Genomic DNA, 14690 nt, shown 5'->3' with positions numbered 1-14690 from the left:
TAATGTTGCCAAGAAAATTCAAAACTCGATGAATCTATGGAGGTGAGGTGAATCGTCTTGTTCGGCTTTTTGAATTAAAATCCCTATAAGAAATCATATAGAGATTATTTGAATAAGTTTTGGAGAAATTTTGAGTTCTATCCATACCCAGATATTTTCCCCATGGTCTAGTAGGACATTTTCCTCATAGAAACCGATTTCAGCACAGATTAGAGTTATTAAAAGTTGAAATTTTTAATAACTTATTCATTAATGGCTGGAGAAGAAATGTTTTTACATTTTTGCAAAGAAAAATAACTAAAAGCAAAGAAGTTCTAATTTCTGAGGGGGGGGGGGCTTTGTGACTCTTGAATAGAATAGAATAGAATAAGCTAAACAGCTTCACACTACATGGAGGATTGCGAGCTTGCGTACACACAGGCCCCACAAGAGAAGAAAATAACATATAACACACAGGGTCAGCGTAATATATTTACGTCCTAAACCAAACTTATTAGATGTTGGAGATTTCGCCTCACCTCACATTATCCAGTTATCAAAATTGAACCTGCCCCCCCCCCCCTCCCTGACCGTACCTCCGTCCTTTACCAAAAAGGCGTAGCAACTTCCGTTTTACGAGGGAAGATTTCACCCCCCCCCACCCCTCCCCGTTGTTTTCACAAATTGAGGGATGGGTTTCTTTCTTTTTTTTTCCTCTGACCATATAACAAAGAAAGGGGAACGGGGGTGGGGGGCTCTTGGGAATTCTTTGGAACTCATGAAGCTTTAGAAATGCAATTTTAGTCGACTTACCGGGATGTAAAGGAAATTTGGAACTCTCAACCCCCTCCCCTCATGACCCACCTCAAAATTTGTCTCGTGGGAAAATTTTACGACATTAGAAAAATAGATGTAATCCGATATCCCTTCCGTAACTGTTTCGAAATTGAAGTCCTAAGAGCAAACTTTTTTATTCATGTCGGAGGAGAACTGAAGAACTGCAGTTGGGGGGAAAACTTTTAAAATTGAAGTCCTGGAGTGAAACCAAGGTCACTCCCTGCGAAAGTGCTCTACCTTGAGGTCCTGAAGCCGAATTTTTAGACAATCTGTTAGGATGTGAAAGCTTTGCATTTGCTTTCCCATGAAAACTTTCGAAATAAAAATTCCAAATATTCATTTGTAGAACCTCTAAATCTGATAGTGCTGAGCAACAGGATATGTGGTTTGGAGGCTCTCTTCCGGAAAATTTTGAAATTTCAGACTAGAAAATTTAGAAAACTAAATCAAAGTATCAAAAGCTTCATACGAAAATTTTAATTATTATACAGTTTCAGTATTTTTTACAGATTGACTGGAAATTTTGTAATTATGAGTTTTTAATAGCTCTCAAAATACTTCTGAGCTTTAAAAAGAAAAATATGGGGCGCACGCAATAGACGATTGATACATTTATAATTTAACTAGCAGTTTTTTCGCTCTGCAAATAGTATAAACTGAGGTTTAAGTTTTTTTTCTAAATAACCTTTCATTAAACCTATAGTTATATATTGTACATGCGCCCCATGTTTTTCCTTTTAAAGCGCACAAGATAGCTATTAAAAACTCATAATCACAATTTTTCCAGACAATCTGCAAGACGAAGTTGTATAAGGCTTTAAATCTACATGAAGCTTAGAGAAATTATTTAATACTTTTTAGTTCATTTTAAAAACATGATACACGTTAAAACTTTTTTATTTCATTAATTATTTTCTGCTTTTTAGTATTGTGTGTTTGAAATGTTTCATTCAGTTTTACATACTTCGATCAGACAATGACTGAGATAGTTAAACTGACGATGACGGAATTCGGTAAATTTAATCTTTCGATAAACACTTATCCGCCTTATAAATAACATTGTAACCCTGAAAAACATTTAGCAATAATTTTTAAATTTCTATGTATAACATCATTTCAATTCAATAGAATATCTTTTATGCAGAAATATATAAAAAGTATGATTCATTTATTTCTCAGCGAAAGAACTGGTAATACATACACTGTTAAAAAAATTTCCTGAAAATAACGGATAAAGTACCTGCAGCAAAGTTACCGTAAATATTACGTTTCCGTTAAATTATTTTCCGTGACTTAACAGAAGTTTCATTTCTCATTTTTCCGTTTAGTTCTGTTCTTCCGTTTATAAATTTTCCGTGATTTATCGAAAATTCCATTTCTCTTCTTCAGTTGATCTATTTTTCCGTTTTTAAATTTTCCGTTCATCTCTTTTTCCGTTTTTAAATTTTCTGTGTCTTTACAGAACTTTCGGTTCTTGATTTTTCGTTGCGCTATTTTTTCGTTTTTCATTTTCACATATTTTACTGAAATTTTATTCTCGTTTTTTTATCCTATCTTTAAAATGATATATAATAAAAAAATAGATAACCATCATTCAAAAACTATTATTTTTTTAATTTGTATTTATTACTCAAATATATTTTAAGTGAAAATTTTGCTTGATAACCACGCCCCAGTAGCACAGCAGTATCGGCCAATGTCATAACCACGGTGTTTGGTAGATTGGCCAATATCGGGTAATGTTGGGTCGGCCAGCGTAAAACGGCTAACTTTTTTACAGTATTGGGCAATACTCGTTGCCAGTATTGGCCAATACTGGCAAATCAAAATTGGCTAATGTTGGCCGGTAATTTTTCCCCAGTATTGGCAGATACTCGGAGCGAGTTTTGGCCAATATCGATTAAAGTTGGGTTGGCCAGCGTCGAACGGTTGACTTTTTAACAATATTGGGCAATACTCGATGCCAGCATTGGCCAGTACAGGCCGAACTAAATTGGCCAATACCGGGTAGCAATCTCTATTGCAGCATTGGCCGATACTCGAGCCAGTACTGGCCAATGGGGCCAGGTGACACTGGCCGATCATATATGTAGCGATTAGCCAGTGTTGGGCAATACTGCTAAAACAGAATTCAGTCTTTAAAAAACATCAGCATACAGACTTCCATCCTTCCAGTTTTAGGGTTTTGTTTCACCTCTTTTAATCGAAGGATGGAAATCTGTGTGACGATTTTTTTTTTCAAAAAACGGAATTCGTCTTTACTGAGAAGTGGTACCCATAGCTATGAAGCTTTGACACTGCACTAGAGGTATAAAACCCAGAACTGTGCGTTTGTGTTTTATTCCTAGCGCACTGGTCAAAGTCCCTCGACCTTTCTGTCTTAAAACGATATAATTAACGGCTACAATAACTAGACTAGAGGAAAATTGACGGTTTATCATTTATTTTATAATTAGATTACCGACAGTAATATCTTTCATTTTTTATGATTTTTAATGAGCAGCAAATTACTTTTTTTACGCCAAATGTTAAGATTGTGGGAAATTAAGATTCATTATTGTTAAGAGTAAGGATCAGATTTAAGCATGATAGTTCTTCCCACTGACAGTATTTCCATCATAAATGTTTTTGTTCCCTCATTCGTTCATATAAATGATATACTCAAAATCCTTATTTTTTTCTTAAATTAATATTTTGGAACAATTTATATATTTACAAGTTCATTGGGAAAAATTTTTTTATTCATTTTTTTTACATATTATCAGCTAGGTAACATGTAAAAAACATACATATTATTTATAACATAAATATGTTTCATTAAAACATACATATATATTGTGTTTACATATTATCAGCTTTTTTGTCTTCGTTTCGACCAGTGTCCTTTATTTGATACTGTGAGACCGATGATCCCAATCTACAGCTCCAGCAAGTATCTGCCGATTCTGCGGCTGATAGCATTTGTATTCGCAGCATCCTACTTAATTTTTACACTTGCTAAAGAGAGAGAGAAAAAAAGCAGTCACTTAAAATATAATTACACTTTTTTTTTAACTCTGCAATGTGCAAAGCAAACACATAGTAAGGATTACTACTTATAACCAACATATAAATTGTAAACTACATACAATGGACTCTCGTTTTTTGCAGGGGTTACATTCCACAGAAACGTAAATGAAGACTTAACAGTAATGTTAAAATAGGTTAGGTTATGTTCCATTGATAAAAAATATATACTAATTCCAATACAAATACACAATGGATATGAAGAAAATATGAATTAATTTAGGGAATATGAATAAGAGCTGTTTATGATATTCCTTTGGCAGTCATTTTTCTATGCAGGGCTTTTCCTTTGTGGGGCATGAGCACATCCATGGTCACTTGCATCATTTCCATGATGGGATCTTCCTTTATAAACACAAATCAGAAAGATCTACTGTCAAAATATGGCTCAAAATTTAAATGTGGAAGCTTTCGGTCGAGTATCATCAATGTTGGTATTGTTGTTGGTTTTGTTCTTATTTGTCACTTCTAAAAGCTTTTTTTCAAGTGAGCTATGAATTGTGTGAGTTTAATAACATTACCTCTGAAAAGAGCTCTAAAAATGTCTCCAGTGGCTCAAGCTCCCTTATTATATAAGGGAGCATGAGCCGCTGGAGACATTTTTAGCATGCCAAATATATATAAGCATGCCAAAATGCAGTTTTTATTTGTTATCTACAATCTTAGAAGTTTGAAATATGAAAATTTTGAAAAACTTTATGCATTTTAATGTTGCATCTGCATAAATCAAAACTCATCCATATATAATGAAATAATGGTGTCAAATCTTAAACTGTGTGTAATGAAATCCATGTAAAATGAGGGTATTGCTAATTAATTGGTAGTTAATCTGACATAAGTAGTGGTGCAACAAGAATGGTTTGAAGGTCAAACTCTCCCCAGAGTTCTTAGCTTCAACATATACTGCTAATTCTATTACTGTAGAAACGGTAGAGTTAGCAATTTGCTACCAATTAGATAAAATTAAACACATCAAGACTATAGACCTCCCCTCCCATTCAGGTAAAAATTCTTGCTGTTCCAGTGGAGATGATTAAAGATTATAAAATTATTTCACTGCTGATTATAACAGTAATGAAACATTTTCCAAATCATGTCTTACTCTTTACTTTGGCAAATTTATATTTTCAAAAATTTTTTCGCAGATTCCTACATTTTTTTCCCTTTCTTTTCGGCTTGGGGGGAGGGAAAAGTTCTCAACTTGTACCCTTTCCCCAAAGGGTACAAGTTGAAATGGAGATATTTTTTTTACAACAATTATGTGTGATGAAATCATATGATTCCAAAAGTTTTCTTTGATAAATTTAATTTCAGCTACAAAAATGATGCTGTTCACCATCAACTAAAACGTTTGCAGATCACATGAAGATTGCTCGTGAACCACTGTGGGCTTTTAGTGGTAGCCCCCATTTACCCTTGCAATTATTTTTAAATTACAAAATGAAAAAATTACGCATAACTTGATTTGCGGATATAAATGATTTTCTTTGAATGGTTGTGTACTTCTAAGCTAGGTAATTACAGCAGAAAATTTACAGGCGATAGAAATTCAATACAGATTAAATGTATAAGAAAATCACTTTGAAAAATTTTTAATTTTAGATTTAGCTTACCACCATTAAATTTAGATTGAATTAAATAGAAAAAATCTATTTTATCATTAAGTAGTTTATTCTGCATAAATTGTTAATTTTATTACTTTCAAAAATGATCTATCAAACTACTGTTCAGAGTATGGATTTTTGAGGATCAATACATTTCTTAAATTAAGATCAGATTCTATAAAACTTTTCATTTTTGCTCACAATTCTAATTGTTGTATTTTGCAAGCAAAAAGGAAAAGAAATTCTAGAGGCTTTAGATGCTAATTCTTCTAATTTTTAAAAATAATTGTATTATTATTTTATACAAATATTTTTTTATATTCTAAATAATATTTAGAATATAAAAACATATTTCTAGGCTTGAATAAGTTCAAAATACAATGAGTATTAAAGTAAGTCATCTATTTTCTTTGTCATTCAAATAAAGATACTTCACAATCAAAAGTTCTTAATCGTGCACTATTGTTGAATTTACTAAGACAATCTGGGACTAGTTTTACTATAAACACTATTTTTCATGAAAACAAAATCTCCTCAGGGCTACCACTGACTTCAGCTATTAAAATAATTGCTTCTAGTAGTCTATGATATAAAAGCCTTCATAATAGTTGCCAGATGCAGAAATAAATAGATGCGGAAAATAATTATTGAAAAAGTCATCAGATGTAGAAAATAATTTCGAAATAGAGAACAAATTTAAATGTTCAATAATCGATAAAGAAACATACTTTTTGTGAATACATTGAAAGTTATAATTTGTACACAGTACAAAATTAATTCAGACTGTCAAAGTAATTTTAATACAAAGGAAAATATTCAGATGTTAAATTTAAAACTTGTTGTTTTTAATTCATAATTCTCGTGACCATATGCATCAGCCTTACGATTACAAATTCGTTTAAAATTGACAATAACCAGGAAAAAAAAAATATGAACTAGAAATGAATATATATATATATATATATATATATATATATATATATATATATATATATATATAAGTCAATTCATTACAAATTAACATTAAATATAAAATATTCAGATTTGAAAAAAGGAAAATACTTGGCACTCTGCAACAAAGAGAGGACAAATTTACTAAAAATCTCATTGTTGTAGGTTAAGCAGGTCTTTAAGAAAGTAACATTAAGGTAAAAACCTGTTTCTTATTTTAAACACTACACCCTTCTTGAAATTTAAAAAAAAAAAAAACTAGTGCTCTTTTTCATTAAAAATATTTCCCAAGTACCAAAACTGAACTTATATAATGATAACTCCAAACGAGATAAAAATTCTTACAACAGAAATCTAAATAGAATTTAAGAGAAGAAAAATGTGCCTTTTAGTCCTCCTTTGTTTTGTTTATTTATCTGCGATAAAATTTGGTTGTAACCAAAGAAACATTTGCAATTTCTTAACTTATTTATATTTAACAGACATATTTTTCATATAATTTAAAATACGGCATATTCTTTCAACCTAAATGTTTTTTTTTTTTTTTTTTTGAAAATTTAACTACATAGCAAACTTAGAAACAATTAAGTCCCCTATGTTACTTTGTTGTCTCCTGTGTTACCAAGATCAAGGTAACACAGGGGACAAAATGGTATTAAAAATTCCCCTTGTATTAATGGAAACAATGCAAAAGTATATGCTTTTTTTTCTTTCAAACTCAACCTGAAAGTTTTAACATGGGTTAAACAATAAAATAATTAAATCTTTCTATAATTTGATAGTAACACAGGGGACACATAAAAAAGACACCTATGTCTAAAGTTCTTTTTTCCTCACCTGGAACTCTTCAAAATAGCACATGCGAAAAAAATGCCTACTTTACATTAATAACTTGTAGGAGTACATAGCTATCGTTGACAATATTTAAGTAACACATTCTTATTATAATAATTAAAGAAGTAAGGAGGCAGTACCACAGGAGACAAAAGATTTTCTTCCATAAAATAAAAATAAATTTGAAATTTGATTTTAAAAACATGTTAGTATAATATGTTAATAATGAGTTGAAAAAAAAAAGAAACATATTTAAAAAAAATTACATGAAAAAAAAAGGTTTAAAAATAAATAAAGTGCTGTTGGGACATGGTTGTTTTATAGGACACAATTTCAATAACCACATTCAAAAAGTAAAAAATGTACTTAATTTTAGTAATGTATCAATGAAAAATATGTCAGACCTATCATTTTTAATGTTTACATTTAACTTTGGAGTAAAATTTGGGAAAAGGTTACAGGGCAGTTCTCAAAAGGGGGAGCAAGCACAGACCTCAACTTTGAAGCTTCAACACAAAATAACTTTCATTTTAATTGACTCAAAATTTTTTCAGTTAAATAATAATACTGTATAGAGGCAAGAATTATGGAAAAATAAAATTATGGAATATTAATGATAAATGGAAATAATTGTTAAATATATTAAAAATTATGGAAAAAATGCTCTTCAAATATCCTTAAAAATATATTTTCATTGCTAAAAGGCACAATTTTGGACTTTCAAAACGATAACTGGGCAAATGTACCGTCAAAAAAAATTTTTTTTAATTATTTCCAACCGTTTCAAAACAAAATTAAGGGTATGAATCTCAAACTGAATATTTTTTTGATAATATTTTCTACAAATTAAAAAATTAAAGACAGATTATTAATTGTGTAAAAATTTTTAAAAAAAGAAGGGAGTTGGAAATTTCATGTATGTCCAAAAGTTACAATCTTGACAATGCTATTATTTGAGTACTAAATATTTGATTTATATGTTTTAAAGGTATTTTTTGATCCTCAAAATCAATTGTTAATCATTTTAAAGTGTTTTCATATGTTTTTATGCAGTATCTTTGAAGTAAAGTCACTTTTCTTAAACATATATGTGAGATGTCCAAATTGCGTTACGATCTAGACGCCGATAATTCTGTCCATTTATTCAATATTATAATATGCTCTTCTGTCTTGTGTTGTAACCTTACTAACTAAAGGCTATTATAATGTTAATTTCTTTAATCCATTGCTATTTTGAACAATTAATACGTTATGCATTAAACATTACATAAATAACAGTAGAAACTCAAGTTATGATGTAACGAGTAGTAAACAAAGGCGGCAAAAATCGCCAAGCAAACCCCGATTGGCGACAACTCACAGCATACAATATGCAAAGGGTTACCAGAGAGGAATTCAGGTTTTCGCCAACAGCGGCGGTTTTGGCGACTTGATCACCTGCGCTGGCAAAATGGATGTTTTTTTTTTTTCGGATTATACAAAACCATAACAAAATTTTATTATTTTAAGACCAGTATATAAGGTCACTCATGTACTTCATAAATCCTCTATTTTTCATTGCAAAATTTAAAAATAGATAAAACTTTCATTGGAAAAGTTCAAAAACTGAAACTTTCATTATGATCACGGCTGCGGAGTCGGAAGGAAAATGGCCGACTCCGACCCCTGAATTTTGAAACGCCCGACTCAGACTCCTGATTTTATTATTATTATTATTTTTTTAATTGTACTTTTTCAATTCCCTTTTTTTCTTCAGGGGAAGGGGGAAACCTCTAAACAGAGATTAAAATATTAATTCTTTTTTATGAAAATTTTGCATTTTGTTTTTTTATTATAAACCCAAGACACATACAACGTTAGAAATTCAATTTAAAACTCAAATTTTCCAATAGTTACGAGTTTAAAAGTGAGATGACTTAAAAATCCCTTTAAAAAAATTGAAAAGGATTAGCTGTAATTCTCCCCCCCCCCTTTAATGTTTAACAAATAGATATTGATCAAATCGTGTGCTTTCAATTTTTGAAAGCTGTAACTTGAGAGAAAAAAAGCTTTTATCCCGGCGAAGTTCTTGAGAGGGGGTGATTTGGCCCAGGTGACACCCATCTGGTAGGTGACTTCCAAAGTTAATTTCAGAGTTTATAAAAAATATAAATATTTCAATTCTGAAAATTTTCCCGGATATATTTTGAATTATACTTTATCAATAAAATTTCAACAAATATAGGGCCCATATACATCAGGAGCTAATTTTACACAAAATTCGGTGGTGTACAAATGTGTATGAATAGCTTTTACACTATACCTATATTAATTCTTCGCTAAATTTTTAATTTAAATTTTATTGGCTGCTTTAGAATTAACTTTCATATGAAGATTTTAAGATTAACTGTAATTATTGAGTGCTGTAACCAAGAAATGATTTATACTTATTTTGTTCCATACTTTTTAGTGAGAACTAAGCTTATAGAAATAGTCTTAATAAAGAACAAAAAATAGATTATTTCATCGGATCTTTTGGATTTGTGCATTTTCGCCAGAACTTATCTGAGTTTGCGGATCACTCTCAAAAGTTTCCACCTGAGCTACGGGCCTCGTCTAATTAAATTGTTATGTTCCTTTTACTATTTTATAACTGAGATTGAACAAAACACTATGTTTCTATTTTTATTTGAAAGTGATTACTTGACAATATTAGGCAACAAAACAGTCTGCTGACAGTTGCTATTAGTTAAGTTAAAAGGCAAGAAAACTAGGGGACGGCTACAGAAAATTCGGTAAGCACTCAAGCTAGCTGATTGCCATAATGGCAGTTATTTTCTCATTAGTAGCTTTTTATACATGTAATCAAACCAATTGGTAGTCAGTTTTTAAAAAATGCAAGGAGAGTCAGTGAAAGTGAAAGAAAAAAAGAGCCTCGGAGTCGGCATGGTTTCTAACAACTCTGACTCCGACTCCTTTACCCCAAAATTAGTCCGACTCCACAGCCCTGATTATGATGATGTCCAAAATCTGTTACCTACCGGACAACTATATGCCCAAAATCTGTTATCTACAGACCGATCATTAAATTTGCTATTTATTAAATTGCATAAATACCTGCTGTCTTTTTATGTTTGTGTATGATGTTCTAGGTATACATGCTATGCAATAAAAGCAAAATTGATTTCAAATTCCAAAATTTTAAAAATGGCTCAAAAGCAATGTTTTTGTTCTCACCTTTTGAGAACTACCCTACAACTTAAAGTCTTGGACATTAAATGTTGCATTAACTTTGGAATGACCCAAATCATGTATCAGGAAAGAAATTATCAATTTAGATGTGTTGTTTCAGCTTAATAATTTTTCTAAACATAGATAAATTTACTATGTTACATGGAAATGCTTTAATATTTCCAAAAACAGATAAATGTTTTCTATTTTAAAAAATTAGAAAGCTACTTTAATTTATTATTGCCAACCAAGAAGTAAATTTGCAAAAAAATGCTAGCACAGATTCTGCTATAAGTGAAATTGTATCCAAAAACCAAAAAAAAAGTAAAGACTACACATTTTTCTCAATATTGGACAAGAGTCTATTTTTTAACAATATGTACATTTTAGTCATTGCTCTAATTTTATGTTTTCCCAATTGGAAGGTTTTTATCACTGGTTTGACAGAAAATTAAAAAAATCGCGGTACAAAAACTTTTTATAATTGGCTTTATTATTGAGCAAACTTACCAAATCATGGATCAGTGAAGTGGACTAAAGGGTTGCGGGTTCGAAGCCAGACGGTCGAAGATCCTCTGTTGTGTGGACAAACAGGTATCATTCATCTCTAGAGTCTGATGAGAGAGGATTCCCTGCTGAAAAGATCAAGAGGTCATACGGGCGGCACAACTTGAACCTCTGGCAGTGAAAATCACATAGATATTAAAAAAGGCAATAATTAAACAAACCTAAATAATAAACATTACTGTTATGTTTCAAGTATGCACTTTATTTTTTACCAAATTACAGTGCATTCTATCCTAGTTCCAAAAATAAATATGAAAAATATCATATATAGATATACCTATACCAGTGAACTATGGCAACATACAACTGAAAGTCTTGTACAACTATTTAAACTTTTATTAAAGTTAAGTTCCTAACCTTGAACTATAATTCTTGAGACAAAATTAAAAATTATGTAATCGAAAAAGTCAATTTTTTTAACAGATGCAAACAAATCAAATTACTGAAAGATGTTAATGAGAAATTTACATTAAACTCATATTTGCCATAATATCAAAATACTCTTTATGATTATAAATTATCTTTTTCACATTTAGATATGAAATAGCAAATATTAAAACATTTCAAATTTTGTTTTTGAAAATAAGGAGATATAATAACAACATACACTATAATATGCTATTATAGGGATTTCGTTACTTGAAGAGATTTCTTTTTTCCCTCAAATCTATGTAGTTAGTTGAGCATTTTTCTATGCATCAAAATCTTGAAGGCATATATGCTTTTTATTTAAAATACTAACAAGCAATTACTACTCCAGCAAGTAGGATGATGTAATAAGTAACCTTTTAGATTATGTAATCTTTTGTGGTTATGATAATTTTTACAGATACAATTTTAAGCAATTATTATAGAATTAAGTATCTTTTCACTTCCAGCCATTATATTGCAATTATCTCAAATAACTTGGATAAGCACAAATCACAAATAAATTGCAAATAAATATTTAATATTACATACAACTTTGAACAATTTAGTATACAACCGCTGAAATCGCAATACAGAGAAAATACACAGCACAACAGAGATAAAGATACTATTTCTGCTTACTTTAATAACTCAATACCTTTACTTTCTTAAACTGATGTCAAGTGCCAACTACTGTTAAGTGCACCAGAAAAAAAAAAACAGCGTCAGAGAGCATAAACTTACTACAACCCTCTTTTGCTATGGTACCTATCCATTTCCTGAGTTTGGATTTCCCTGAAAAGTAATATGTTATATGCACTTGAAATATTGAAAATATTTGTGAATTCATGAAATTATTTTCATCAAAACATCACTGTTTAAAAAAAAAAAATGTTTGTAAAGAATCAAAGTTTCCATCTTTTTTCCTCGAAGCCTCAAAATGTTCAGAAATTGTACATATCTGATTCAAAACTGAATTGTTAAATATATTAACTGGTTGTTGACATAAATTAAATACTTATAATGCCTCACAAATAAGCGTTATACTTGACAGTAAATGACAATTATTCTAACTATATTCTAACTTATTTTTTCAAGAGCACGGGAAGAATTTTCAAGGGAAAAAAAAGAATATTTTATATGTTTTTATCTTGCTCGATGCTTGAAAACAGCTAAAATGCAATTTCCCTGTACTATATGAAATCTCTGCAAGATAAGAAAATATAAAACAAAGCAAAATAGCTGTAACATAATAGAACTAAACAGTTCGGCGTCTTTTTTTTTTTTTTTTTTTTTGTAAGTGTTAACGATAACGTTAATATAGCTCGATTCTCAAAACGTGAAAAGGAACAATTTATAATAAAGGATAGCACATGCTAAAAAGTTTTAATTGAAATGCCCCCCCCCCTCCCCCCACGCTATTGACATCATAAAACAATCACAAACACGGCACAAGCAAATTTGGAAGTTTTTTCGGGTATTCAGAACACTATGTGTATTGAACAAAAAGTGAATGCAAAAAGTGTAACACATTTCAAATTCTAGTTTAAAGAAATTTGCAATTCTATTCAATATACAAAACGATTTCAAACTTACCCACAGAACGAGTTAATGAAGCTAATAACAACAGCAATGGCGTCCTTCGACGGAGCGGAGCGAGAGAACTCCCGGCTCTGCGCATGCGTCATCAGAGAGCGCTGGATGTACAGCACAATATCGAATGGAATCGGCTAATGTCGGCAAAAGCGAAACTCCATATATTTCTTTATCGGGGACAATAGATTCCTAAATTATTTCAGAATAATTTTTCTCAATTTTATCCACTTATTAGAAGCAGCAAACATCCAATAGGAAAACTATTTTAAAGGTAATTCTCTAATTCAGAATACCAATACAGCACAGTATCGGATGCGATCGGCTAATGTCGGCAGAAGATAAAAACGCCGTACATTTCAGTATCGTGTATTATAGATTGATAAATTATTGTAAAATGACTTTTTTTTAAATCCTACCTACGTATTAAAATTCAAAATGTCTTGCAAAAAGTCTGTTTTAAAAGTAATTTTCTAATTCAGAATGTCAATACAGCATAGTATTGGATGCGATCGGCCAATGTCGACAGAAGTGGAACGCCGTACATTATATCGTGGATTATATAAGTCGATAAATTATTGTAAAATGACTTTTTTTGATTGAACCTACACCTTAAAATTCAAAATTCCCTTCAACAAATATGTTTTAAAAGTAATTTTCGAATTCAGACTGTCAATACAGCACAGTATCGGCTGCGATCGGCTAATGTCAGCAGAAGATAAACGCTGTACATTTCGGTATCGTGTATTATAGATCGATAAATTATTGTAAAATGACTTTTTTTCATTGTACCTACGTATAAAAATTTATAATGTCTTGCAAAAAATCTGTGTTAAAAGTAATTTTCTAATTCAGAATACCAATACAGCGCAGCATCGGATGCGATCGGCCAATGTCGGCAGAACCGAACCTCCATACGTTTCGTTTTTGTGAATAATAGATTCCTAAATTATTTCAGTATAATTTTTCCCAGTATTATCAACAAATTACAGAACAAAATATTCACTAAAAAAACTATTTTAAAAGTAATATTTTAATTCAGAATGCCAATACTGCATAGAATTGGATAAGATCGGCAAATGTTGGATGAAGCGAAAACCGTAGATTACTTTATCGTGGATGATAGGTTCCGAAGTTATTGGAAAATAACTTCTCCCAATTGTACCCACGCATTGAATTTCAAAATGCTTTGCAAGAAAACTGTTTTGAATGCACTTTAATAATTGAGATGACCAATGTTGCTGAGTATCGGACAGCATTGGACATTAGACAGGAAGCGTAAATTTCCAAATATATTTTTGCAGTGCTAAATTTCGTCAAAATATCTGGTATTCATGTTATTCTTTTGGGAGGAAATTGCGAAATGTTCTGAAAAGTAACCGTTGATTAAGTTTTTCTGATTTGACCAGTATCAGTTGGCCAAGCCTATACAGTATTGGACTAGATCGGCCAATAGCGAGGTCTGTCAGTTTCTTTAATCAGGAGTTTCAAATACCAAATCTACTGGAAAAAGTCTCAGAACAGTTCTACCTTTATGTTAAACACAGAATTTCTTTTTAAAAAACGTTTTATAAAGCCTTTTCACTTTTTCAGTATCGGGATGCTATGTAGTTAAATTTTCAAAAAAAAAAAAAAAAACAT

General features: G+C 30.8%; 1 long non-coding RNA gene across 1 annotated transcript; it reads right to left on the bottom strand.

Moving 5' to 3' along the window:
* Positions 1-3693: 3693 nt before the first annotated feature.
* LOC129224363 (uncharacterized) lies at positions 3694-13103 on the bottom strand. The gene is made up of 3 exons (XR_008580684.1): positions 13053-13103; positions 10992-11116; positions 3694-3813 (listed from the first exon to the last, which is right to left on the bottom strand). It is a non-coding gene; the product is annotated as an uncharacterized LOC129224363 (long non-coding RNA).
* Between the last annotated feature and the right edge of the window lie 1587 nt (positions 13104-14690).

The sequence above is a fragment of the Uloborus diversus genome, chromosome 1 (genome assembly GCF_026930045.1).
Source record: "Uloborus diversus isolate 005 chromosome 1, Udiv.v.3.1, whole genome shotgun sequence".
Classification (NCBI taxonomy): Eukaryota; Metazoa; Arthropoda; class Arachnida; order Araneae; family Uloboridae; genus Uloborus; species Uloborus diversus.
This window is presented reverse-complemented; position numbering and strand designations above follow the sequence as displayed.